Source organism: Glycine max, chromosome 1, assembly GCF_000004515.6.
Source record: "Glycine max cultivar Williams 82 chromosome 1, Glycine_max_v4.0, whole genome shotgun sequence".
NCBI lineage: Eukaryota > Viridiplantae > Streptophyta > Magnoliopsida > Fabales > Fabaceae > Glycine > Glycine max.
This window is the reverse complement of record NC_016088.4, coordinates 22,784,848-22,810,567: the sequence shown is the minus strand read 5'-3', so window position 1 is coordinate 22,810,567 and position 25,720 is coordinate 22,784,848.

Here is a 25,720-nt window from a genome sequence, read left to right as displayed (position 1 = left end):
TTTTTGTGTGTTTAATAATCATTATCTCTCAATTTTAGGTTAATTAGGTGACTTTGAAAAGTCTTGTTTTTCACCTTCTCGCTAAGCCAATTTGTTGGCTTAGTGAGCGTCCGCTAAGCGCAACACTCATTGGCTAATCGCGAGGAAGAGTCTGGAAGGAGATGAGTTGTACAGGTTTACTGAGCGCACCGCTTCATCTCACTAAGTGCACCGCTTCGGTCCATCCACTGAGCAACAAAAGCACGCGCTAAGCCGAAATTCACTAATATGCGCTAAGAGGTTCATAATTACGTTAAGCGCACGAGCACAAACAAGGCCACCTATTTAAGCCTGAAATCAGATTTTGTGAGGGAGTTTGGGCTGAGAACTGAAGCTTTGCATGTCTAGTGATACTAGAGAGAGAAAGGTCTAAGTTCCAGAGAGTTTTGAGAGATTTTGTTGTGTGAAGATCTGTAGAGACCAGAGCTTGAAGCGGAAGTCGTTCTGAGAGCTTGAGATGAGTTTGTGAGTGGTTGTGAGATCCTAGAGGTGAAGGAGACACCCTCACCACTTGTATTTTTGCAATATTTCATCTTGTTCTTCTCTTTCTTGTAAAGGAGGCTTCCTGGTTATGAAACGCTAAAATCCTCTGTTGGATCTTCCTTGTAGGTACTTGATGTAAATATCTTTCTATCTGGTTATGAAATGCTAAAATCCTCTGTGCTATCCTGGAGGCCATCTGCAACACAAAGGAACCCAAAAAGTTAGTTAGACCACATGTTATTTAAATTGAAAAACAAAAAAATAAGACTGAGAAAAAAAACACTGGCGGCTTAGCGAGACATGGTATGCTTAGCGCGCCTTCACAAAATAAACACTACCACTTAGCGACATGGGGGCCGCTTAGCGGATATTCTAGAAAATTCTGCTTCTGCATAATCGGCTTAGCGAGCGACTGCCCGCTAAGCCTAATGATAGCCACAACAGATATGCGCTAAGCTCAGCAGGGCTGTGCTTAGTGGGACCATAAATTTCAGAAATTTCACTAAGTATGTGGGCTTAGCGAGCTAGGCTCGCTTAGCCCAATGGCTGCCGCAACAAAATGAGCTTAACCCATATAGGCTAGGCTTAGCGCAATGGCTGCCGCAATGAAATTCGCTTAGCGAACCGCAGCACTAAGCGAGCCAGAGAGACGTTTGGTTTCTCAAAGAGGTTCGCTTAGCTGAACTGTGCGCTTAGCCCAAGTTTGAAATTCAAATTCTGATTTTTTTTTTTTAAAAAATTGGGCTTAGCGCACAGGAAGGCGCTCAGCGAATTCTACAGATCATAATACCTGCAACTCTCTCTAAGCATGTCTCTAGGCCGACTTAGCTAATATAATGCATCTTGAATACAGAGGGGCATGCGGTTAGCGGATGATGGATCAATTAGCGCTGCTATGGCCGCAAGGAATTGGGCTTAGCTGGCATGAGTAGCGCTTAGCTCAATGAACCCCAATTTCGGCCGCATCAAAATGGGCTTAGCGGCGACGTCTCGCACTTAGCTAGTGAATATGATGCGCTTAGTGAGCAGGCCATCGCTTAGCCCAATTCAGATCAAATTGAAATGGGCTTAGCTCAGCCTTGGCCTGCTTAGTGGACCAAATCAGCCTAAGATGCAAGGGTTGAGTGCTAAGCGCTAGAGACTCTCCTCTTAGCGCATGACAAAAGATGCACTTAGCACGAGGCTTGCGCTTAGCGAAAGGACTAATTTTCAGAAGAAAAAAAAAATGTCTAAGTTCTATTTCAATCCTTTTCTCAAGAATTTGAAACCCTTATATCTATCATTCAAAAACAAGCTGATATACCCCGATGTAATGATTATGAAGCAAGTTCCACATTATACAATGCATAAAAAAATAGAATAGCAGAAATTAGAACTGGGTTGACTCCCAGGAAGCGCTTCTTTAACGTTATTAGCTTGATGCTTTTACCTCAATGGGTGATAAAATGCAAGATGTTGTTTGCCTTCTCAAACTCCCCACCATGGTACAGTTTCAATCTTTGACAATTCACCACTTATGTTATGTCAGGGTTCTGAGATTGTGGATTATCTAGCTCTATTGCACCGTAAGGCCGAACGTTCTTAATGACGAAAGGTCCAGACCATTTGGACTTCAGTTTACCAAGAAATAATTTCAATCTTGAATTAAAAAGTAGTACCTGTTGTCTTGGTTTAAGATCTCTCTTCAACAATTTTTTATCGTGATTGGCTTTGACTCTTTCTTTGTAGATTTTTGAAGATTTATACGCTGTCAGTTGCATTTCTTCTAATTCCAAAAGTTGAATCTTCCTTTGCTCCTTGGATGCCTTCTCATCAAAATTTAGGAATTTTAGAGCCCAATATGCTTTGTGCTCCATTTAAACTGGTAAATGACATGATTTCCCATACACCAGTTGAAAAGGAGATAAGCCAATTGGGGTCTTGTATGTAGTTCTGTAAGCCCATAGTGCATCTTCCAATTTGATTGACCAATCTTTTCTAGTTGAAGCCACTGTTTTCTCTAATATCTTCTTTAATTCTCTGTTGGATACTTTAGCTTGGCCATTAGTTTGAGGGTGATAGGGTGATGCTACCTTATGATTCATATGATATTGACTCAACACCTTTTGAAGCTGAGCATTACAAAAATGTGAACCACCATCACTAATCAAAACCCGAGGCACCCCGAATCGAGCAAAAATATTCTTCTTAATAAACTTTACCATGGTCTTAGCATCATTTCTTGAAGTGGTCATAGCTTCCACCCATTTAGACACGTAATCAATAGCTACCAAAATGTATTCATTTCCTGCAGATGAAGGAAATAGACCCATGAAATCAATATCCCAGCAATCAAAAACTTCAACTTCCATAATGTTTTGTAGAGGCATCTCATTCCTTCGGGAAATTCCCCCATTCTTTCACATTGGTCACACTTTAAGACATGGTGATAGGCATCTTTAAAGAGTGTTAGCCAAAAAAACCCTGACTGTAAAACCTTAGCTACTGTTTTGTCTCCGCCATAATGCCCTCCACATGGTGAATTGTGACAGTGCCACAATATACCCTTGGCCTCCTCACTTGTTACACACCTTCTAAGAAGATTATTTGCACCTACCTTGAACAAGTGTGGATCATCCCATATATAATGTCGGGCGTCATGGAAGAATTTCTTTCTCTACTGCCAACTGAGGTCTTTGGGAATGATACATGTTGCCTTGAAATTAGCCATATTAGCAAACCAGGTTCTTCCTGCAATCAAAAACAAAGATTCATCTGGAAATTCATCTTTTATTTCAGCCTCCTTTAAAGTGACCTCTTCATTTACTAATCTGGATAGGTGGTCTGCTACCACATTTTCAGAACCCTTCTTGTCCCTGATGACTAAATCAAATTCTTGAAGCAACAGTATCCAGCTGATCAATCGTGGCTTGGAATCAGCTTTGCGCAACAAATATTTAATTGATGTATGATCAGTGTAAATCACTATCTTTGATCCCACCAGATAAGATCGAAATTTCTCAAGTGCATAAATGATTGCCAGCAATTCTTTCTCAGTGGTGGCATAGTTAATATGAGCATCATTCAAAACTTTGTTGCCATAATAGATGGTATGAAACATTCTGCCCTTCCACTGTCCCAGCACAACACCTACTACATAATCGCTTGCATCACATATCAATTCAAACTCTTGTCCCCAATCTGGTGTTGTGATCACAGGAGCAGAGACCAACTTGGCTTTGAGGGTGTTAAAGGCTTCTAAACATTCGTCATTAAACACAAACAAAACATCCTTGTTCAGCAGATTACTCAGTGATTTAGCAATTTTGGAAAAGTCTTTAATGAATTACTGATAGAATCCAGCATGACCTAAAAAACTCCATATGCCTTTAACATTAACTGGAGGTGGAAGTTTATCAATAACATTAAGTTTTGCTTTATCCACCTCAATTCCTCTTTTAGAAATCTTGTGTCCCAGCATGATGCCTTCTTGAACCATAAAGTGACATTTCTCCCAGTTGAGCACCAAATTAAATTCTTCACAGCGTTGTAACACTTACTCTAAATTTGCTAGGCAATTTTCAAAAGATGCACCAAAGACAGAGAAATCATCCATAAAGACTTCAATACATTTCTCTACCATGTCAGCAAAAATTTCCATCATACATCTCTGGAAAGTAGCTGGGGTATTACATAAACTGAACGGCATGCGGCGATAAGCAAATACACCAAAAGGACATGTAAAAGCTGTCTTTTCTTGGTCCTGAGGATCCACTGCAATTTGATTGTAGCCCAAGTATCCATCTAAGAAACAGTAGAAAGATTGCCCTGCAAGTCTCTCTAGCATTTGATCCATGAAGGGAAGCGGGTAATGGTCTTTCCTGGTAGCTTCATTGAGTTCCTGTAATCTATACACATTCTCCACCCGGTGACTATTCTTGTAGGAATTAGCTCATCTCTATCATTCTTGACCACTGTCATACCTCCTTTTATTGGAACAACTTGAACATGACTAACCCATGAACTGTCTGAAATTGGATACAATATGATGGACTGATTCCTTTTAAATCAGAGATGTGCCAACCAATAGCGGCTTTACAACTTTTTAGAATCTGCACTAGTTGATCCTCTTTTTTCTTCTACAAGGAGCTGCTAATTATAACGGGTTTAGTCTCATTATCCTCCAAGAATACATACTTTAAATGCACTGGAAGGGTCTTCAATTTTACTTTGGGATTTTTTGTTGGTCTATTTTTTTCTAATTCTTCAAAAACCACATGACCAACAGAGTTATCTTTTGGATCATCAAGCTCTTCATCACAAGCTAGGCATTCTGTCACATAATCAAGTTCTTTTTCCAAAGGGAACTGTAGTACCATGGTTGAAGCTGATAATGATATCTCCTACTCCACCTCTTCTTCTTCAAAACATACATCACTCATATCTGGGTGTTTCATTGCTTCAAAGAGATCAAAGGAGATTTTCTGATCCTCTACACTTAGTTCCAATCGACCTTTATCTCTATCTACAACATAGCCAGTAGTTGACCTGCATGAATGTTCTGGAATAATGGAACTTCATCCTTTTCTTCTTTGGTAATCAGTTGATGATGGATTGTGTTAACTTGAAGAATACTTTCTTGATGTGTTTCAATCTATGTATACTCTTCTTCTCTTCTGACCACAACTTGAATCATTTTATCCACCAACTTAGCAATCTGAGTCTCAGCTCTTTTAAATGCTTGTTGCATTGAATCAATTGTACCCTTGAATTGCATTAACAAGTCATCCAGATTAAACAATCCTTCTGCTTCATTATGATAACAAGGTTGCCATTCTGATTCCCATTGATAATCTTCAAAAGAATAGTCCTTGCCAAACTGAGTTCCCTGCTGTTGCGTTGAATAACAATTAGCTTTAGAGCTAGCTTGATATGTCATGAAGTCTGCTAACACGCTTTCAAGATCAGGAGCTCTTCCTTTTTCATGATGATTGTACATGGTTGACTCCTGTCTCCAATCGAAATTATTTATGGAATAGGAATAACAATTGTCCTGATAATGTTCTCCTCCAGCAAAATCACAATTTCTTAGTGGAATAGAGATAACAATCTTCATGATACAGCGGTAGAAGATTGTATATCTTCAGAATAACTAGGCTACCTGTAGGAGATTTCATACATACAAAATACTAACAGAAACAGCGGTTATCCAGTTCAAGAAGAAGACAAATATGAATCGAAAGCAAATATTCACAGATAATCAAATAATAAAGAATAGACACCTAGGACTGAACTAACTATCCAAATAGAAAGAAGTTCCCTGGCAACGGCGCCAAAAACTTGTTCGAACCCGACAAGTGCACCGGATCGCGCAAGTAGTATAAAACGGTAAGAACCAAGTAATGAACTCTCGGGGAACTTGTGTTACTTGGTAAAGCTATATTCAGTGAATAGGTGTCTTGCATGAAACGATATGTGTGGACTATGAACAGGTATGTAAACTAACTATTAAAAAGGAAAATCATGTGAGTAATGATGTGTAAAGACAAGTAGACAACGTGTTGGTCTTCCTATTAGGTGTCTGATGTTATAAGGATATTCTCTACTTAACAATGCTCATGTGTTCTATGGTGTCTCCTAAAATGCTAAACCCCGATCCCTCGTGATAGTCTAGCCTAATCCTGATCAAGCATCGTCCTCAGATCCCTCTTGTTGGACTAAACTTGACTAGAACCGCATTAAGACAAACATACAAACAACTAGGTTACCGTACCCTGATCCCTCGTGATAATACGATAAACTAGCCTTGTCCTATCAAGTTCTAAGAATCATACCAGTTCCCACTGTTGAATGATCCTAACAAAGCATGCATCTACATGATCAAGGCAAAAGCATACTAAAATGACGTACTGATAGCATAGAGAACACATAAAACATCATTAAATAGATATAAAGGTATTTACATCAAGTACCTACAAGGAAGAACCAATAGAGGATTTAGCTCTCCATATGTGGGAAGCTTCCTTTACAACAAAGAAAAGAGAAAAACGAAGGATTGAAGAAATACAAGTAGTGGGGATGTCTCCTCCACCTTTAGAACCTCACAATCACTCACAGACTCATCTCATGCTCTCAGGATGACTTTCTCTTCAAGCTCAGTTCTCTTGCAGTTTTCGCACAGCAAAAGCTCTCAAAACTCTCTGGAACTTGGACCTTTCTGTCTCTAGAAATCTCTAAACATGCAGAAGCTTCGAGAAATGCCCAAACTCCCTGGAACTTGGACCTCTCTCTAGAAATCTCTAAAAATGTAGAAGCTCAAGGAAAAGCCCAAACTCCCTGGAACTTGGAGCTCTCTCTCTCTAGAAATCTCTAAAAATGCAGAAGCTTAAGGAAAAGCCCAAACTCCCCTTCCATTTCTGATTTCAGGCTTAAATAGGTGGTCTTGTTGGTGCTCTCGCGCTTAGCACGACTCTGGCTCGCTTAGCGCACATAAGTGAATTTTTGCTTAGTGCGGGTCTTCTCGCTTAGCAGATGGATGCAAGCGGTGCGCTTAGCGGGATGAGCTCTCGCTTAGCGCGCATGTACAGATCATCCTTCTTCCAGATTCTTCCTCGTGCTTAGCCGCCAGAGCGGTGTGCTCAACCGCAAGAGTGGTGCGCTTAGCGGATGGCTCGCTAAGCCGGCGGATTGGCTTAGCGAGAAGCTAAAAATCAGCACTTCACAAACTTGCCTAATTAAACTGAAATTGAAAGGAAATGATTATTAAATACACAAAATGGGAGTACTAAGTACATATTACCTATATTTAACAAAAAGTAATTACAACACTACAAATTAACCACAAATGGGAGGAGTTAGATACAATTTTCACATATTTCTTACACAAAAGTTAGTCGTATTCATCGACTAACACGAGCTATTGTTGTTTGCCGTTCAACCCCCACACCAAGAGGAACACTTTAATTAGAGCGGAATCTTCAAAACTAATCTTGATCATTTGGTAGAGAACGAAGCCTCCAATCTTACCTTCGCGGTTTTCTTCGAGGTAACCATGATTCTAAGCCTGCTGCTTGTTAGTTTAAGCCTCTCTTTGCTTCTCTTCTAACTTGGGAACCATTATTGGATCTTTTTATACTTCCATCAAAAAACCCTAGAGAGTGAAACGTTGTAAAAGTTATCTTTTTATGAAATGGGTGTTATTTTCATGAACTTCACTGAACCCCGGTCACATTAGCGTGATTGGAATTTCAAAATGATGTCTCCTTTTAGTAGAACCTGAAGCACCCCTCAGCCCTTTTATGTTTTGACAGGGATATTTGACTCTGAATATTGTTATTAACTTTATTTTTGAAATCTATGCTAAATTTCCTTCAATTTGGTATATAGAAACTTGTGTTTAGACTGACGAGTTTGAACAAGAGAGACCTCTGAGTGATGCAAATAGGAATTGATGGAGAGCTCACGATAGGTGAGGGGAGTTTATTATAATTTACCATTTTTGATACCATAGTTGGGGTCAGGGAACCTAACTATGGGATGTATGTTTGTCCTTGTTGCATGCTGGTTTTCAAGAAAACAATGTTTTTGACCAATGGGATGTCGTATATCTATTATTGATGAATAACATTATTATTTTTATTAGACTTGTGTTGTCTGAAGACCTGGGGAGTGTGAATCTCAGGCATGAATTATATATGTATATACGGAGTATGACTTACTAATGATATTGTTATTGATGACATTATTTAATATGAGGTGACATTGATGTTTATGATAATATTGATATGAGATGATGTTGATATTGATGACTATGTTAGCAGGGGTTGATGTTGTTATTGATGACTATGTTAACATGAATTGATGTTGTTATTGATGATCATGTTAATGTGAGATGGTGTTGTTGTTGTGGTTGTTGTTAATGTCATTGAGATAAGATGATGTTGATGTTGAGATGAAATGTTGATGATGTTGAAAATGTACTGTGATGATGTTATGTTGCGTATGTACATGGCGGGTGCAGTGACCTTGTTGGATATCCCTGGTGGGGGAAATAAAGTGGTTAAAGAGTTATAAGCATCTCTGGAGGGGGGTGGCTTAGAATCTTTAATTATTCATGGTCAGTGCATTGATGGTGCCCATATTTCATACTTTGTATGTTGTGTATGTACATGGGGGGGTGTAGTGACCTTGTTGGATATCCCTGGTGGGGTAAATAGAGTGGTTAAAGAGTTTTAAGCATCTCTGGAGGGGGGTGGCTTAGAATCTTTAATTATTCACGGTCAGTGCATTGATGGCCATGTTTCATACTTTGTATGTTGTGTATGTACATGGGGGGTGTAGTGACCTTGTTGGATATCCCTAGTGGGGGAAATAGAGTGATTAAAGAGTTCTAAGCATCTCTGGAGGGGGCTGGCTTAGAATCTTTAATTATCCATGGTCAGTGCATTGATGGAGCACATGTTTCATATTTCATATTGCATGGTGTCGCAACCTACCCTTCGGCGGGAGGCCGACGCGTGACTAGCGGGTGCGTGTTCCAAGAAAGGAATACGCGTGGAGTCGCCACCAACATTTATTTGAGGAAACCGTCAGAAAAACCGGAAAAGACGTGATCTATGAACTTAAAGTGAAAGGTCCGGGAGTTGTATTTACGCACGGGGAAGGTATTAGCACCCCACGCGTCCGTCACAAGAGACGACAGCCTTTAATCAAATGTGCAAACATGACTTCAATTTTTATGTTCCCTTTTACATTTTTATTTCTTTTTGTACTTTTTATATTTTTTATCATTTTGCGGTCGACGAGGGTGTTTCCCTTACTCCTACATATTCCTTAATTGCGATAAGGAAATCAGACCTACGTAGTTCTTTGTGAACAAAGTGTTTGGTTAAGTTGTTTTTATCCTTTTTGCAAGATATGCTTTTATTGAATGAAAGGTCATTTAAGGCGTTGGACCATTAAACAAACTTTCAATTCTTTTGAAAAGAGAGAAGACATTAAGGCATTGGACCATTAATGACCTCTTTATTTTTGAAAGAGGTAATAAAGTTACATGTTGATTTTAGGCCTTTAGAAATCTACACTTAACCCATAAAAGCGGAAAAGACCATTTCAAGGCGTTGGACCTTTGAAAATGGCTTTTTTAGGCAATGACAAAAGTTTGGTTTATGATTTGATTTTAGCCGTAGTTTCACTTTGGTTATTAGTCGATTTGATTAAGAAAGAAAAATCCCAAAGAGGAACGTCCGATTAATTGTTTTTGATTTATTTTACTAAAAGATATTTTTGATTATTATATTATTATTTTACCCTTTTTTGGTTTCCAACGTGGTTACGGCATGACCGAACGGTCGGATTTCATTTTAACAGAAACTAACGGATATTACAATTCAAATGATCGGTGGAAATTTATTTTATTTTTTGATTAGGTGAGAAAATGACTTAAGTAAATGACTAAAGCACGTCAAAAGGGGGTACGGAAAGTAAATGAAATGAAAATAAAAGCACGTGAAAACAAATGAGGACCACCAAGGGTACATAGAATGAATTGAAAAGTTTGATTTCGGGAACTTACCAGTTGAAGACCGAAGAACGACGAAGAACGAACGAAGAACGTCGAAGAATGGTCAAAAATCTTCGCGAAATCACCCACAGAAACGTTACGGAAGCGCCTCGGCTTGGATTTTCTTCACGGAACCAATTTTTTTCACTAATTTCAAGTGATCTTGAATTACCAGGAGGGTTGAACCTTTTTTTTCCTTCACTTCTCCCCCTATTTATAGGAAAATGGGGGAGAAGCTTGGCACCCAGCTCCAGGCGAGCTCGGTTGCTTCCTCCAGAAGCAACCGCCATCTGGAGGAATTTTCTGGAAGGCCCAAGTGGGCCAGGTTGCTATTTGCACCCCCAAGTGGTCCCAAGTACCTCGAAGTGGTCAAATGAGGGTCGCATCCCAACAACGGATGGTCCCCGGACGAAATTAGGGTATGACAGTTGCCCCTCTTTACTTGTCTTTTATTGGAGATAAAAGGGAAGTAAAGATAAGACACTAATTTCGTTCGAGCGAAACACCATTCGGCCAGTGAACCTCCCTGCCAGCGAAACCTGCAAAAATTTGAAAATGATCAGTATCGACACATCATCCTGATACTGTCGAATTTGTTCCTCTTGGTTGATACAAGACGCAGAATGACCATAATTTGTCTCTGCGTTTTGTTGGACACGATCGAGCCTCTGGATGGCAAAAAGGTGTGTGGAATGACAAAGGGCGCAGAATTTGTCTCTGCGCGTTTATCACCCAACTTGCGAAATCTGAATGACAAAGGGCGCAGAATTTGTCTCTGCGCGTTTATCACCCGCCTCGCTGCTCCTGAATGATAAAGGGCGCAGAATCTGTCTCTGCGCATTTACCCACTCAGGTTGTTGTTCCTGAATGATAAAGGGCGCAGAATCTATCTCTGCGCGTTTACCCACTCAGCTTGTTGTTCCTGAATGATAAAGGGCGCAGAATCTATCTCTGCGCGTTTACCCACTCAGCTTGTTGTTCTTGAATGATAAAGGGCACAAAATCTATCTCTGCGCGTTTACCCACTCAGCTTGTTGATCCTGAATGATAAATGGTGCAGAATTTGTTTCTGCGCGTTTACCACCTAACTTGCTATCATGCTTTGAGTCTTAGAGATAGCAAAAGAAAGTCTAAACGGATAACCACTCGGGTATCTCCGCATGTCACGTGATTCCAGTGTCAGTATGACAGAAATTGTCTGCACGGAAGATGACGTAAATCTCCGCGTGTCAACGAGCTTGTTAGCCGTGATTGGCAAAGGGTGTAGAAGACGATGTTAGTCTCTGCGTGCTATCATGCTTTGAGTCTTAGAGATAGCAAAAGAAAGTTTAAACGGATAACCACTCGGGTATCTCCGCATGTCACGTGACTACAGTGTCAGTATGACAGAAATTATCTGCGCGAAAAATGACGTAAATCTCTTCATGTCAACGGGCTTGTTGGCCGCGATTGACAAAGGGTGCAGAAGACGACGTTAGTCTCTGCGTGCTATCATGCTTTGAGTCTTAGAGATAGCAAAAAAAAGTTTAAACGGATAACCACTCGGGTATCTCCGCATGTCACGTGACTCCAGTGTCAGTATGACAAAAATTGTGGGGCGGTCGACAAAAGCGAGGCTCTTGCTCCTACGTATCCTCAATGAGGAACTCAGACCTACGTAGTTCTGGATAACTTGTGAGACTAAAATAGTCTGAGTGTTTTCTTCACTAAAATGTGAACACGCTTTAGTAAAGAGACAAAACTTCCAACCAATTAGAGCAACATATGCTTTTCGGATGAAAAACAATGTGTCTACCGGGGAAGGGGAGTATGCTGATGAAATCTTCTCATAACCACAAATGAGATTTTGGATGTTTAGCATTTCGTTTCTAAATGACCATTTAAAGGAAACACTGGGTTCAACAAAAATATAAGAAAATCACTCAAAGTGTATTAATCTCACACAGGTAAGTGTTTCGTCCTAATTCCGAACCATAGATATGCCATGACTTGATCTTGCAAATCATTTCCTATAAAATCAAAGATTACATGCGTGATCATGGATCGGTAGGACTTTTTCTTGGGAATGGTGTGTTTTTTTGTGGGAATTTTGGCTTTGAATGTTTTTGGCCTTTTCCTTTTCTGTTTTTGTTTAGTGCGGGCCGAAAAAGTCGCTAACACACAGGATTTTGGTTGGCAATCAAAGGGAGAGGACCACTTTAGGTCATGGTTTCCTTTCTTTTCTTGTTTACTTGGTGACAAATTTGTATTGTTCAGATATTGTCTGGTCCTAAGACCTTTCTGCATATTTCTTCTTTTCTCTTCCGATCTTTGATCGAGAATTTTCTTTCTTCTTTTTTTTGCTTTCTCCCACTCTTTGATTGGGAATTTTTTCTTCTGATCCTTTTGATCGGGAATTTTCTCCATTTCTCCTTTTCTCTTCTTTTCTTTTTTTTTGTTTTCTTTTGAGGGCCAGGTTTATGGTGAGTTGGGACTTTGGCTCAAGGCTTGTAGAACGGATGGACATGATATATGTCAGGGTGTGGTTCGGTTCAAGGATAAAAGGGGATGTCCCACATTATCTCCATGACACAAATGCAACAATGATGATTTGTAAATCTTATGCAAAACTAGTCATGCATGCACCTATGTGGACACTCAAGTGTCAAACTTTTATGGTCATGTGATGCTAGGGCTCAGGATTCATTTCCTCTATTTTAGTCAACCCAGTGTTCCCAAAATATGTTCTTTTATCAATTGGTGCATTCATCCGAGTCTATCTTGGGTGTTCAGGAAAATTTTCACATCATTCACCCTTCAGGTGTATACACATTTTTTTCAAAAATTGGTTATGATCAGTGAATTTTTTCAAAGAAAAGCTGGAAGTCATCTCTTTTCAAAAGCATGTTGGTTTTTCAGCTAGACAAACTTATTTTTCGTTTTTCTCTTTTTTCCTTTTTGTCATTTGTTTATTTCTTTTTCTTGTTTGTTTTTGTTTTTTCCTTCCTTTTTTTTTCATGAGGTATTTTGCTACCTAAACATGTGTATATTTTTGTGAGGTATTTTTGCTATATACATGCATATCCAAGGTATCTTGCTACCTAAACATACATATATATCTTTTGTGAGGTATTTTTTGCTACATACATGCATATCTAAGGTATCTTTCTACCAAAACATACATATATATATTTTGTGAAGTATTTCTTGCTACATACATGCATATCCAAGGTATCTTTGTACCTAAACATACATACATATATATATATATATATATATATATATATTGTGAGGTATTTTTTGCTACATACATGCATATCTAAGGTATCTTTCTACCTAAACATACATATACATACACACACACACACACACACACACACACACACACACACACACACACACACACACACACACACACACACACACACACACACACACACACACACACACATATATATATATATATATATATATATATATATATATATATATATATATATATATATATTGTGAAGTATTTTTTGCTACATACATGCATATCTAAGGTATCTTTCTACCTAAACATACATATATATATTTTGTGAGGTATGACTACCTTCCGAGCTTGTGCTCATTTTATTTAAATTCCTAGGATCATGAGCAACTAGGTGTGTCCTACTATGACTTGAGAAACAAAAGGTGATCAAATAACAAGCAAAAATTTAAAAGTTACTAGGTTGCCACCTAGTAGCGCTTCTTTAACGTCTTGAGCTGGACGCCTGATGACTTGTCGGTCACGGACCTAGTACTTTTGCTTACCTTTGGCTTTGGACTTGGTCGCCTACTGGTCGACCATGTGTCGTAGGCAATGCTCTAACCTTTTTGTGGATGAGCTGAGGTGAACTCTAAAGGTGGCGGCAATGTGTTTATTGCCCGCCGCCGGCTATCCCCAGACTGCTGTGGTGCTTCGCCCTGCGCCTGCCTGAGGGCGCAGTACTTCTTGATGAAAGCTCGATTAGTCGGGGGCCTGATGACCTTGCTGGGGGCAACAGGCACTCCGTAGAACTGACAAAGGCTCGTAATCAGAGCTAGCAACTCCAAGACCCTGTTGGACTTCTTCGGGTCCACTGGGTGTCTTGCAGGCAAGATCCCTGCAAACAATAGATGACATCAGAAATTAGTTGAGCAATGTGTATACTTACCTATGTTGATGGAAGCTTGCTTGTAGGGCTTCTATGGAGGCTGGATCTTTGAGCTTCAATGAGGTCCTTTAATGGTGATTTTCCACCATGGAGATGCAGCGGAAGACAAAGTTGAAGAGGTGAGAGGAGACGCCATCCACTAGGGAATAAGCCATGGAAGAAGGAGCTTCACCACCAAGATGAGCCTTGGATAAGAAGCTTGGAGAGGATGCTTCAATGGAGGAAAAGAAAGAGGGGGGAGCACGAAATTGAAGGAAGAAAAAGGGAGAGGAGTTGAACTTTGAGTTGTGTCTCACAAGACTCTCATTCATCAAAGTTACAACAAGTGTTACACATGCTTCTATTTATAGACTAGGTAGCTTCCTTGAGTAGCTTTCTTGAGAAAACTTCCTTGAGAAGCTTCTTTGAGAAAACTTCCTTGAGAAGCTTCTTTGAGAAAACTTCCTTGAGAAGCTTTCTTGAGAAAACTTCCTTCAGAAGCTTTTTTGAGAAAACTTCCTTGTGAAGCTAGAGCTTTGCTACACACACCCCTCTCATAACTAAGCTCACCTCCTTGAGAAGCTTCCTTAAGAAGATTCCTAAAGAAGCTAGAGCTTAGCTACACATACCTCTCTAATAGCTAAGCTCACCTCCTTGAGATGAGAAGCTAGAACTTAGCTACACACCCCCTATAATAGCTAAGCTCACCCCCATGACAAAAAACATGAAAATACAAAAAAAAAAGTCCTTACTACAAAGACTACTCAAAATGCCCCGAAATACAAGGCTAAAACCCTATACTACTAGAATGGCCAAAATACAAGGCCCTAACGAAGGAAAAACCTATTCTAATATTTACAAAGATAAGCGGGCTCATACTTAGCCCATGGGCTCGAAATCTACCCTAAGTCTCATGAGAACCCTAGGGCCTTCCCTTGGATCTCTAGCCCAATCTACTTGGAGTCTTCTACCCAATGCCCTTGCGGGATAGGATTGCATCATATGTCATGATGGCGTGACCTTGCTGGGGGGAACGGGCACCCTGTAGGACTAACAGGGGCCCGTAACCAGAGCTAGAAACCCCGGGGCCCTGTTGGACTTCTCCGGGTTCACTGGGTGTCTTTGTGGGTTCGATCCCAACTAATACTTCCACAGAGGGAGATCGACATTGTGGTCATTGGACGGAATGCTGCTAAGTAGCAACATCATCCATATCTTTGTAATAGTGGTCATGTTGGTGCGCATGATCCACACTCGTCTCTTTGCAGCGGCACGGGTGAAATCTTGCCCCGGTATGCATAGTGTCATACCCTAATATCGTCCGAGGACTATTGCTTGATGGCATGCAACCTTTGATTGACCGCTTCGAAGTACTTAGCACCCTTTATTGCACAATATGTGAAGTCTCGAGACGCGCCGGAAATCAAAAGAAAGCATGGTTACGCGATCCGTGAAATTCCTTAACTTCTTCGAAAGCTAAAAAAGAGTAAATACATGATCCGTAAGGTTTCGTAGCCTTACGGAAAGAAAATAAGTATCGTTACGAAATTCATAAAGTTTCGTAACGCTACGGAAAAAGAATCACCAAAAAAAGGTAGCTTGTGCAAATAGCAATGAAGCCCACTTGTGCCTTCCAGATTCTTCCTCCAGAAGGCGGTTGCTTCTGGTGGAAGCAACCTGGCTCGCTTGGGCGAGCTGGGTGGCAAGCTCCTCCCCTATTTTGCTATAAATATGGGAGGAATGAAGAAGGAAGGGGTTCAGCCTTCTTGGCACTTCGTATTCTCTTGAAATTGCTGAGGAAAATTGTTTCCGTGAAGAAAATCCAAGCCGAGGCGCTTCCGTAACGTTTCCGTGGGTAATTACGCGAAGATTTTCAACCGTTCTTCGACATTCATCGTTCGTTCTTCGTTTTCTTTGGTCTTCAACCAGTAAGTACCCCAAACCGAGCTTTTCAATTCATTCTATGTACCCGTGGTGGTCCCCATTTGTTTCGTGTACTTTTATTCTCATTTTCATTTACTTTTCGTACCCCCTTTTGACGTGCTTCAGTCATTTATTTAAGTCATTTCTCGCCTAATCAAAAAATAAAATAAATTTCCACCGATCATTTGATTTGTAATATCCGTTAATTTCAGTTAAAATGAATTCTGACCGTTCGGTCGTGCCGTAACCACGTTGGAAATCAAAAAAGAGGTAAAATAATTATATAATAATAAAAAAATACCATTTAGTAAAATAAAGCGAAAAAATCAATCGGACGTTTCTCATTGGGATTTCTTTCTTAATTGAATTGACTAATAACTAAAGTGAAACTAAAGCTAACATCAACCCGCAAAGTCAAGCTCGTCCAGCAAAAATCATTAAAAAGGGATTTGAAAGTTTATTATCTCAGTTTTCCTTACCAAGTAAATGGGTCATTTTTAAAGTCCAACGCCTTAAAATGATCACCTTCCAAGTAAAAAGAATCGCTAGATTCACCCTTAAAAAAGAACTACGTAGGTCTGATTTCCTCTTCGATGGAGGGTACGTAAGAGCAAGAGCCCCGCTTTTGTCAACCTCAAAAAATAAAAAGAAATAAAATTTAAGATAACACAATTTCACAATTCTAAAAAATAGGCTACTGTCCTTTGAGACAAACGTAAGAGGTGCTAATACCTTCCTCAAACGTAAATACAACTCCCGAACTTAGAATTTTCGTTTTGACCGGTTTCCTTCGGTTTTTCCGACGTTTTCCACAAATAAACGTTGGTGGCGACTCCGCGCATCTTTCCTCCTTTGGAAAGCGCACCCGTGAGCCTCGCCTCTCTCGCCCGCAAAAGGGCATGTTGTGACAGTTGGCGACTCCACTGGGATCTTTTTGTGAGTTAAGCCTATTTTAAGGAATTGTGGAATTGTGAAACTTTGTGTGTGCATTTGTTGAACTGTGTAAAGTGTACATAACTGTTGTCTATTTCACATTTTTTACACTGCATTCTAAGCACCCACGGGTTTGAGTAAAAAAGGGGCCCTATACCCAGGTTCATGGGAATCTAAGGAGTGGTGGTGAATCTATCATCATGCTAGGTCTACGACTTGCTTGATAATAGTGAAACTTTGTCTAGAGCTTTCTCTCTTTATAATATGTTGTCGCTGGTATTCCATACCGCCACAATATTATTATCTTGAGTGATGATACCTCTAGAAAACAACCATGTGAGTTATGAATTGTTGGGAGTAGTTATTAGAGACCCCTAGATATTGTCCTATAGGTTCCCAAATAGGGGCAAAGAGCAAACACGCTCCGTGCCATTTGTTCTCATGCATTTCTTTTTTGCAAATAGCACTAAATTCTAGTTTTGCTAGTGATATTTTGTTTCTTTAGAGTAATACGTCACTTTTTAATACTTACGTTGAGGTGCCATGATGCCTAAAACGTAGCATTAAAAAGATGGATCTTTGCGGTCTCGTATATGTAAATTACTCCTTTATTTTGTTTTCTTTCCGTTTCATGCATACGCATTGCATCATTCATATCGGAGTCTTAATCAACCCCTTTTTTAGGTAAATGATGGGGACAAATCAAAATGGAAAAAGATTTCATCAAGTCAAGATTAAGAGTCTAGATGTCACCAGCCTTAAGGAGTTGGGACGGTTGATGGGACCCCTCCAAAGGCAAGCCTTCCGCAAAGTGTACGGAAAGATCTTGGATTTGACCGCAGTGGAGGTATTTACGGAAGCTGTTGTATCCCTCGCCCAATACTATGACCAGCCGTTGAGATGCTTCACGTTTGGGGACTTCCAAATGGTACCGACTGTTGAAGAGTTTGAGGAGATATTAGGATGCCCTCTTGGGGGAAGAAAACCGTACCTTTTCTCTGGGTTTCTTCCCTCCTTGAGTAAGACTGCAGCTGTGGTCGGAGATTCGGCAAAAGAGTTGGATCACATGAAGCAAACTCGGAACGGCGTAGTGGGCCTACCGCAGAAATACTTGGAAGGCAAGGCAAGGGATATGGCAAGCCAAGAGTAGTGGGTCCCGTTTGCGGATATACTAGCTTTGCTGATCTTTGGGGTTGTCCTCTTTCTGAACGTGGACGGTTTGGTGGACCTAGCCGCAATTGATGCTTTCCTTGCATATCACCATAGCAAGGAGAATCCAGTGGTGGCTATCTTGGCGGACTTATTTGATACCTTTGACCGAAGGTGCGAGAAGAACAGCGCACGGATTGTCTGTTGCTTACCCGCTCTCTGTGTGTGGTTGGTTTTGCACCTATTCCAACAAGACATAAGACACCCGTGTCCACTTCAAAGTTATCGCTCGTGCGTCGAAAAAAGAAGAGTCGATTGGGACCAACACTTGGCTGGGATAGGAGACAACACAATTAATTGGTTTCCTCGATGGAAGGAAGGAAAGGAGGGAGTTCTCTTCTCATGTGGGGACTACCCTAATGTTCCATTGGTAGGGACGAGGGGTTGTATTAACTATAATCCCGCACTTGCCATAAGACATCTTGGGTACCCCATGAGGGGAGCACCAACGGAAGAGAGCCTCTCGCCTTTCCTTGTGAGAGATTTCAGCGCGCAAAGCCTCAAGGTTATACAAAGAGTCCACAAGGCATGGAGAAGTCCGTTGAGGAAAGACAAAGAGCTTAGAGGCATCCGTAATGGCGTCATCGGTGGTTATCATGGATGGCTAAGAGTTCATACGCGAGGGTTAGATTCGCTCTCCAAGTTGAAAGTTATCAATGAGGAGAACTTCGAAGCTCCGGAGGAAGATGAAGAAGTCCAAGCTTTAAAATTAGAGCTAGGGAAGGCAAGACTCACTAAAGAAAAGTTCAAGTCAGCCGTTACAAACATCCGGAAAGAGTGCACCGAGTTACGAGAGGAAAACGCGGCAACTGCAAGAGCCCTTGAACAAGAAACCAAAAGAACCCGCAAGGAGGAACATGGCCGAGATAAATTCTGAGGAGCTTTGTGGGGTAGCAACAATGAGCTCAAGCTCCGAAGAGAGGAAAGAGACCAGTCACGGGTACATGGCATGATCTTAAAGGAAGAATTAGCTGCTTGCCCAAGATCCAAGAGGAGTTTGGCTCAACACTTGGAAGCCACGGAGCAAAGCATGCTAGCTATCATAGGGCAGTACAAGGAAGAGTTAAACCAGTCTGTGACCCATGAACAAAAGCTAGTAGAGGATTTCGCACAAGTGTACGCCGAAAAGGAAGCAAGAGGGAGGGTGATTGATGCATTGCATCAAGAAGCGACTATGTGGATGGATAGGTTCGCCTTGACCTTGAATGGAAGTCAAGACCTCCCGCGACTACTAGCCAAAGCAAAGGCTATCGCTGAAGTGTGTACAGCCCCCGAGGAAATTCACGGGTTAATCAATTACTGTCAACACATGATAGATTTGATGGCCCATATAATTAGAAACCGTTAGGTTCTGTTGTAACACTTTTGTATGATCTTAGCTAGATAAAAGCTTTGTTCTTTTTTATAAAATGAGAAGTTCTGAACTCATCACGTTATCTATAAAACCTTGAGGTGGATCCAAGTGTTCCGATCATTCATTTACATATTCATGTTTTGGTGGCATACTCACCGTTGTTTGTTTCTTTAGGGAACTCACCATAACTAAGAAAGCACAAAGGCACCCCTATAACACTCAATCCAGAAAAATGGATAATGAAGAGGGCGTGCAAGAACAAATGAAGGCCGACCTATCGGCCTTAAAAGATCAAATGGCTTCTATCACGAAGGCCATGCTAAAACTTCAGAAAACTATAGAAGATAATGCCACGGTGGCCGCCTCCAATACAACTAGGGAAGTGGAACCGGTGCTACAGCCTGCAATAAACTTGGGCCGAGACAGAAACATGATGGTGTTAGGTCGGAGGTATAGTCCTCAAGCCTACCCTTATGGTTTTCCTTCAGACTTCACTCCCCGTACCGCTCCGGATGATTTGAGCCAAGCCCCAACCTTCGAGGGGCAACTCCCTCCTTATGTCGACTATCCCTTGCAAGAAGATGATGAAGGAGATGCTCATCTAGGCCCTCTACTTCCCCTCAAAGATCCGGCCCCCCATGAATTGCCCCAACCAAACATAGTCCGCCATGTCCCGTCTTCACCCGCACTCGTAAAAGAATTCGTTCCCTTTGCAAAAGATAAGGGAAAGATTGATTCACTTGAAGAGAGCTTCCCTCCCAAGTTCAAAGTACCAGATTTTGATAAATACAAAGGGACAACATGTCCAAGAGGGCATCTTCGGATGTATTGCCGAAAGATGGGGGCGTATTTTGCGAATGAAAAGTTGTTGGTGCATTTCTTTCAAGACAGCTTAGCCGGAGCAGTAGTGGCATGGTATACCAATCTGGAAGCTTCTCAGATCCGGTCATGGAAAGACTTGGTGACTGCCTTCATTAGGCAGTACCAATACAATACGGATATGGCTCCCGATCGAAACCAGCTTCAGAGTATGACCAAGCGAGAACATGAGTCCATTAAAGAATATGCCCAAAGGTGGAGAGATCTCGCAGCCCAAGTCGTCCTGCCCATGACGGAGAGGGAGATGATCACAATTATGGTAGATACGTTGCCTACGTTCCACTATGAAAAGCTGATAGGATACATGCCAGCTAACTTTGCAGATCTCGTCTTCGCCGGAGAAAGAATTGAGTCCGGACTGAGAAAAGGCAAGTTTGAATATGCCTCCAACGTGGCCCCCAACAACAACAGAAGAGCCCCAGTGGTGGGCACAAGGAAAAAGGAAGGAGATACCCACGCGGTCACCACTGCCCCAACATGGATGAAAGCACCCAAAAATATCCAAAGCTCATACCAGCCCAACCCCCCGAACTTTTCAATCCGAGCCGAGAGCTCCCTCCCAACTCAAGTGAAAGGACCACCCGCAACAGAAAGAATGCCTGCCCAACACACAGCTCCAGCCACTCCCCGGCCAGTCAATAATACAGCTCCTGGAGCGAGCTATAATAATGCACGGCGCCTACCCCTGAAAGATGATTGCTCTCCAATTCCCATGGCATACTCCGAGTAGTGACCTTCATTATTGGAGAATCATTTGGTGGTGGCCATACCCGGGAAGGTCCTCCAGCCACCATACCCCAAGTGGTACAACTCGGATGCCAAGTGTGCATACCATAGTGGAGCTCCCGGACACAACATTGACTCCTGCCTCCCGTTCAAGTATAAGGTGCAGCACCTAATTAATGCCCCAATGTTAAAACCAACCCACTAGCCAGTCATGGGGGGGCTAGCGTAAACGCCATTGAAGAGCATGGGCCATCGGGGGCAAAGAGATTAGAAGATGTGGCTACATCTAGACGCTTCATCTACCAGTCGTTGCAAGCGGCAGGCATGGTCTCCCGTGGTGGAGACGAAAGGGACGAATGTTTGTTTCACCTTGGGGAGTCACACGACATGGAAACTTGTCCCGCGGTGGAAGAATTGCTTCAGCGGCTCATGGACTGGGGGCAGCTTGAAGTGTCCAAAGAAGGGAGGGAAGAACCACAGATTTGCATGCAGTCGGAAGAAAAGAAGGTTCCCCCAACCCCCAAAGCCCTAGTAATATGTTTCACTAGGAAGGGGACCGGCTCCACGCCCATATACCCCCGGACAGCACCCAAGCCGACACCATTTGCATATCAAAGCAATAAGGTCGTTCCGTGGAAGTATACTGCTCCCGCTTTTGAAGAAAGAGTTGCAACCGAAGTTGACTCCCTGTCAGCCAAGGTGACCAACATCACCGGCCTCAGTGGCATAACCCGCAGTGGCCGGGTGTTTGCTCCCCCTCACTCGGCGGAATTGCCCCCCAAAGGGAAAGCGCCCTTGGTCCAAGAGCCCACAGACGTAGCCACCCCCTCAAAAGAAGTGGATCCTTTGGTGGTAAAAGGGGCTGAAAAGAAAGAAGGTGACTTTGGAAGAAGCTCATGAGTTCCTTCGCCTCATCCAACAAAGCGAGTTTAAGGTAGTTGAGCAACTGAATAAAACTCCAGCAAGGATCTCTTTGCTTGAACTGCTCATAAACTTCGAGCCTCATCGTGCGTTGTTGATAAAGGTCCTCAACGATGCCCATGTAGCACACGATATCTCAGTTGAGGGTTTTGAAGGCATCGTTAATCATATAACCACCAATAATTATATCGTGTTTGCGGAAGAAGAGATTCCCGTTGAGGGGAGAGGACACAACAAGACTCTACATGTGTCGGTGAGATGTATGGACCATGTCGTCGCAAAGGTACTTATCGATAATGGATCGAGTTTAAATGTGATGCCAAAGACCACCTTGGAAAAGCTTCCTTTTAGTGCGTCACGTTTAAAACCAAGTTCGATGGTGGTACGAGTCTTTGATGGTACTCGGTGGGAAGTGATGGGGGAAATCGACATTCCCATTCAGATAGGCCCCCACACTTGCAATGTGGTGTTTCAAGTGATGGATATAAATCCCGCCTACAGCTGCCTCTTGGGGTGACCTTGGATTCATGCGCTGGGAGTGGTCCCTTCAACGCTTCACTAGAAATTGAAGTTCGCGGTTGGTGGACTTTTGGTGATAGTGTCAGGCGAAGAGGATATGTTGGTGAGCTGCCCCTCCTCTGCACTATACGTAGAAGCGGCGGAAGAATCATTGGAAACAGCTTTCCAATCCTTCAAGGTGGTGAGTTGTGCCTCTGTGGAGACGAGCCCACTGCTGCCTTCTCTCTCTAATGCGGCCATAATGGTGGCACGGGTGATGCTCAAGCACGGATATGAGCCCGGAATGGGTCTAGGCAAGGACGGCCTCAGGAATGCCGACGTAGTCGATATTAGGGGAAATCCGTACAAATATGGATTGGGGTATGAACCCGGGATGCCGGGAAGGAGGAATGTGCCATCAAGATTCTGGGCGGATAGGGCATGGCCCGGCCATGTTAGCCTGTGTTTCACCAGTGCTGGAATAATGTTTGAGGAAGAGGTGGCAGCAATCGGAGAGGAGTGCCCTCAAGACCCGCCAAGTTTCGTGCGGCCATGCCATCCCGATTCCCAAGTGGGGAACTGGCGCATGATAAGCCAATCAGAGGTCTATACCGCTGATTCAATATATGAGGGTCGATTCTTTGAGGATCCTAATGACGAGGGTTTGACAATCGATTTCGACCGATATGTAAGCCAAACGATGAACGAAGAAGTGGAAGAGGACGTCCTTTCACCAGAGTTGGAGAGGTTGATCGCTTAGGAAGAACATGAAATGAAGCCTCACCAAGAAGAAACCGAACTGGTGAACTTAGGGACCGGAGAGGGAAAGAAAGAAGTAAAAGTAGGAATTGGTATGACCGCACCTATCTACCAAGGCTTGATAACCCTTCTTAAAGAATATCAAGATGTCTTTGCATGGTCATACCAAGACATGCCCGGTCTGGACTCTGACATTGTGCAGCATAAGTTGCCATTGAATCCTGGGTCTTCCCCAGTTAAGCAAAAGCTACGAAGGATGAGACCCGAGATGTCTTTAAAAATCAAAGAAGAAGTAAGAAAGCAGTTCGATGCGGGTTTCTTAGCTGTAGCTCGATACCCGGAGTGGGTGGCCAACATTGTCCCGGTCCCGAAAAAGGACGGCAAGGTGCGAATGTGTGTAGACTATCGGGATTTAAATCGAGCCAGTCCTAAAGACAATTTTCCCCTGCCACGCATTGATATATTGGTAGATAATACGGCTAAGTTCACCCTTTTCTCGTTTATGGATGGTTTCTCGGGGTATAATCAGATAAAGATGGCACCCGAAGATGTAGAGAAGACCACTTTTGTCACCCTATGGGGAACGTTCTGCTATAAAGTGATGGCCTTCGGGCTGAAAAATGCTACGGCAACCTATCAGCGTGCCATGGTAGGGTTGTTGTTCCATGACATGATGCATAAGGAGATAGAGGTCTACGTAGATGACATGATTGCCAAATCTCGGACTGAGGACGAACACCTCATCAATCTGCGTAAGTTGTTCGGAAGGTTGCGGAAATACCAATTGAAGCTAAACCCAACCAAGTGCACCTTCGGGGTAAAGTCGGGAAAGTTTCTAGGATTCATCGTAAGTCATAAAGGGATAAAGATAGATCCCGAGAAAGTGAAGGCCATTCTTGAAATGCCGAAACCATGCACGGAGAAGCAGGTTCGAGGTTTCTTGGGCAGGTTGAATTATATCGCGAGATTTATCTCGCAACTCACCCCTACATGTGAGCCCATTTTCAAGCTATTACGTAAGAACCAGACGGTCCTGTGGAATAGCGACTGCCAAGAGGCCCCCGGTGCTCATGCCACCTGTAACAGGAAGACCTATTTTCCTGTACATGACTATGTTAGACGAGTCTATGGGGTGCATATTGGGTCAACACAATGATTCTGGGAAAAAGGAACAAGCCATTTACTATCTAAGCAAGAAGTTTACCGCATGTGAGATGAATTACTCAATGCTGGAAAGGATGTGCTGCGCTCTGGTGTGGGCGTCACATCGGCTTAGGCAGTACATGCTCAGTCATACCACATGGCTTATTTCCAAAATGGATCCCGTGAAATACATCTTTGAGAAACCGACCCTCACGGGACGAATCGCTAGGTGGCAGGTACTACTATCTGAATTTGATATCGTGTACGTCACCCAAAAGGTGGTAAAGGGAAGTGCCTTGGCAGATTATTTGGCCAGCCAACCCCTCCAGGATTATCGGCCGATGCACCCTGAGTTTCCGGATGAAGACATCATGGCCCTGTTCGAAGAGAAGCGGACGCACGAGGACATAGACAAATGGATTGTTTGCTTCAATGGGGCATCTAATGCTTTGGGCCATGGAGTAGGGGCAGTCCTTGTATCCCCGGATGATAAGTGTATTCCTTTCACGGCCAGGCTAGGTTTCGATTGTACCAACAATATGGCCGAGTATGAAGCGTGCGCCCTCGGGGTTCAAGCGGCCATTGATTTTGATGTAAAACTACTCAAAGTGTATGGAGACTCGGCTTTGGTGATACGCCAGTTGAAAGGAGAATGGGAAACTAGGGATCCGAAGTTGATACCCTATCAAACTCACATCTTGAGGTTAGCTGAATTCTTTGACGACATCTCTTTCCACCACATACCTCGGGAAAAGAACCAAATGGCTGATGCATTGGCCACCCTGGCATCCATGTTTCAACTTGCCCCACATGGGGATCTGCCGTACATCGAATTCAGATCTCAGGGCAAGCCAGAGCATTGTTGTGCGATAGAGGAAGAGCGGGATGGGAAACTGTGGTACTTCGACATCAAGCAATATGTCGAGAACAAAGAATATCTACCAGGGATTTCTGACAATGACAAAAGAACGTTAAGGAGATTGGCTACTGGTTTCTTTGTGAGTGGTACCATCCTGTACAAACGAAACCACGACATGACCCTCCTACGATGCGTAGATGCCAAAAAGGCAAACTTCATGATTGAGGAAATCCATGGGGGTTCATTTGGGACACATGCCAATGGGCATGCTATGGCCAGGAAGATCCTTAGGGCCGGTTATTACTGGCTCACTA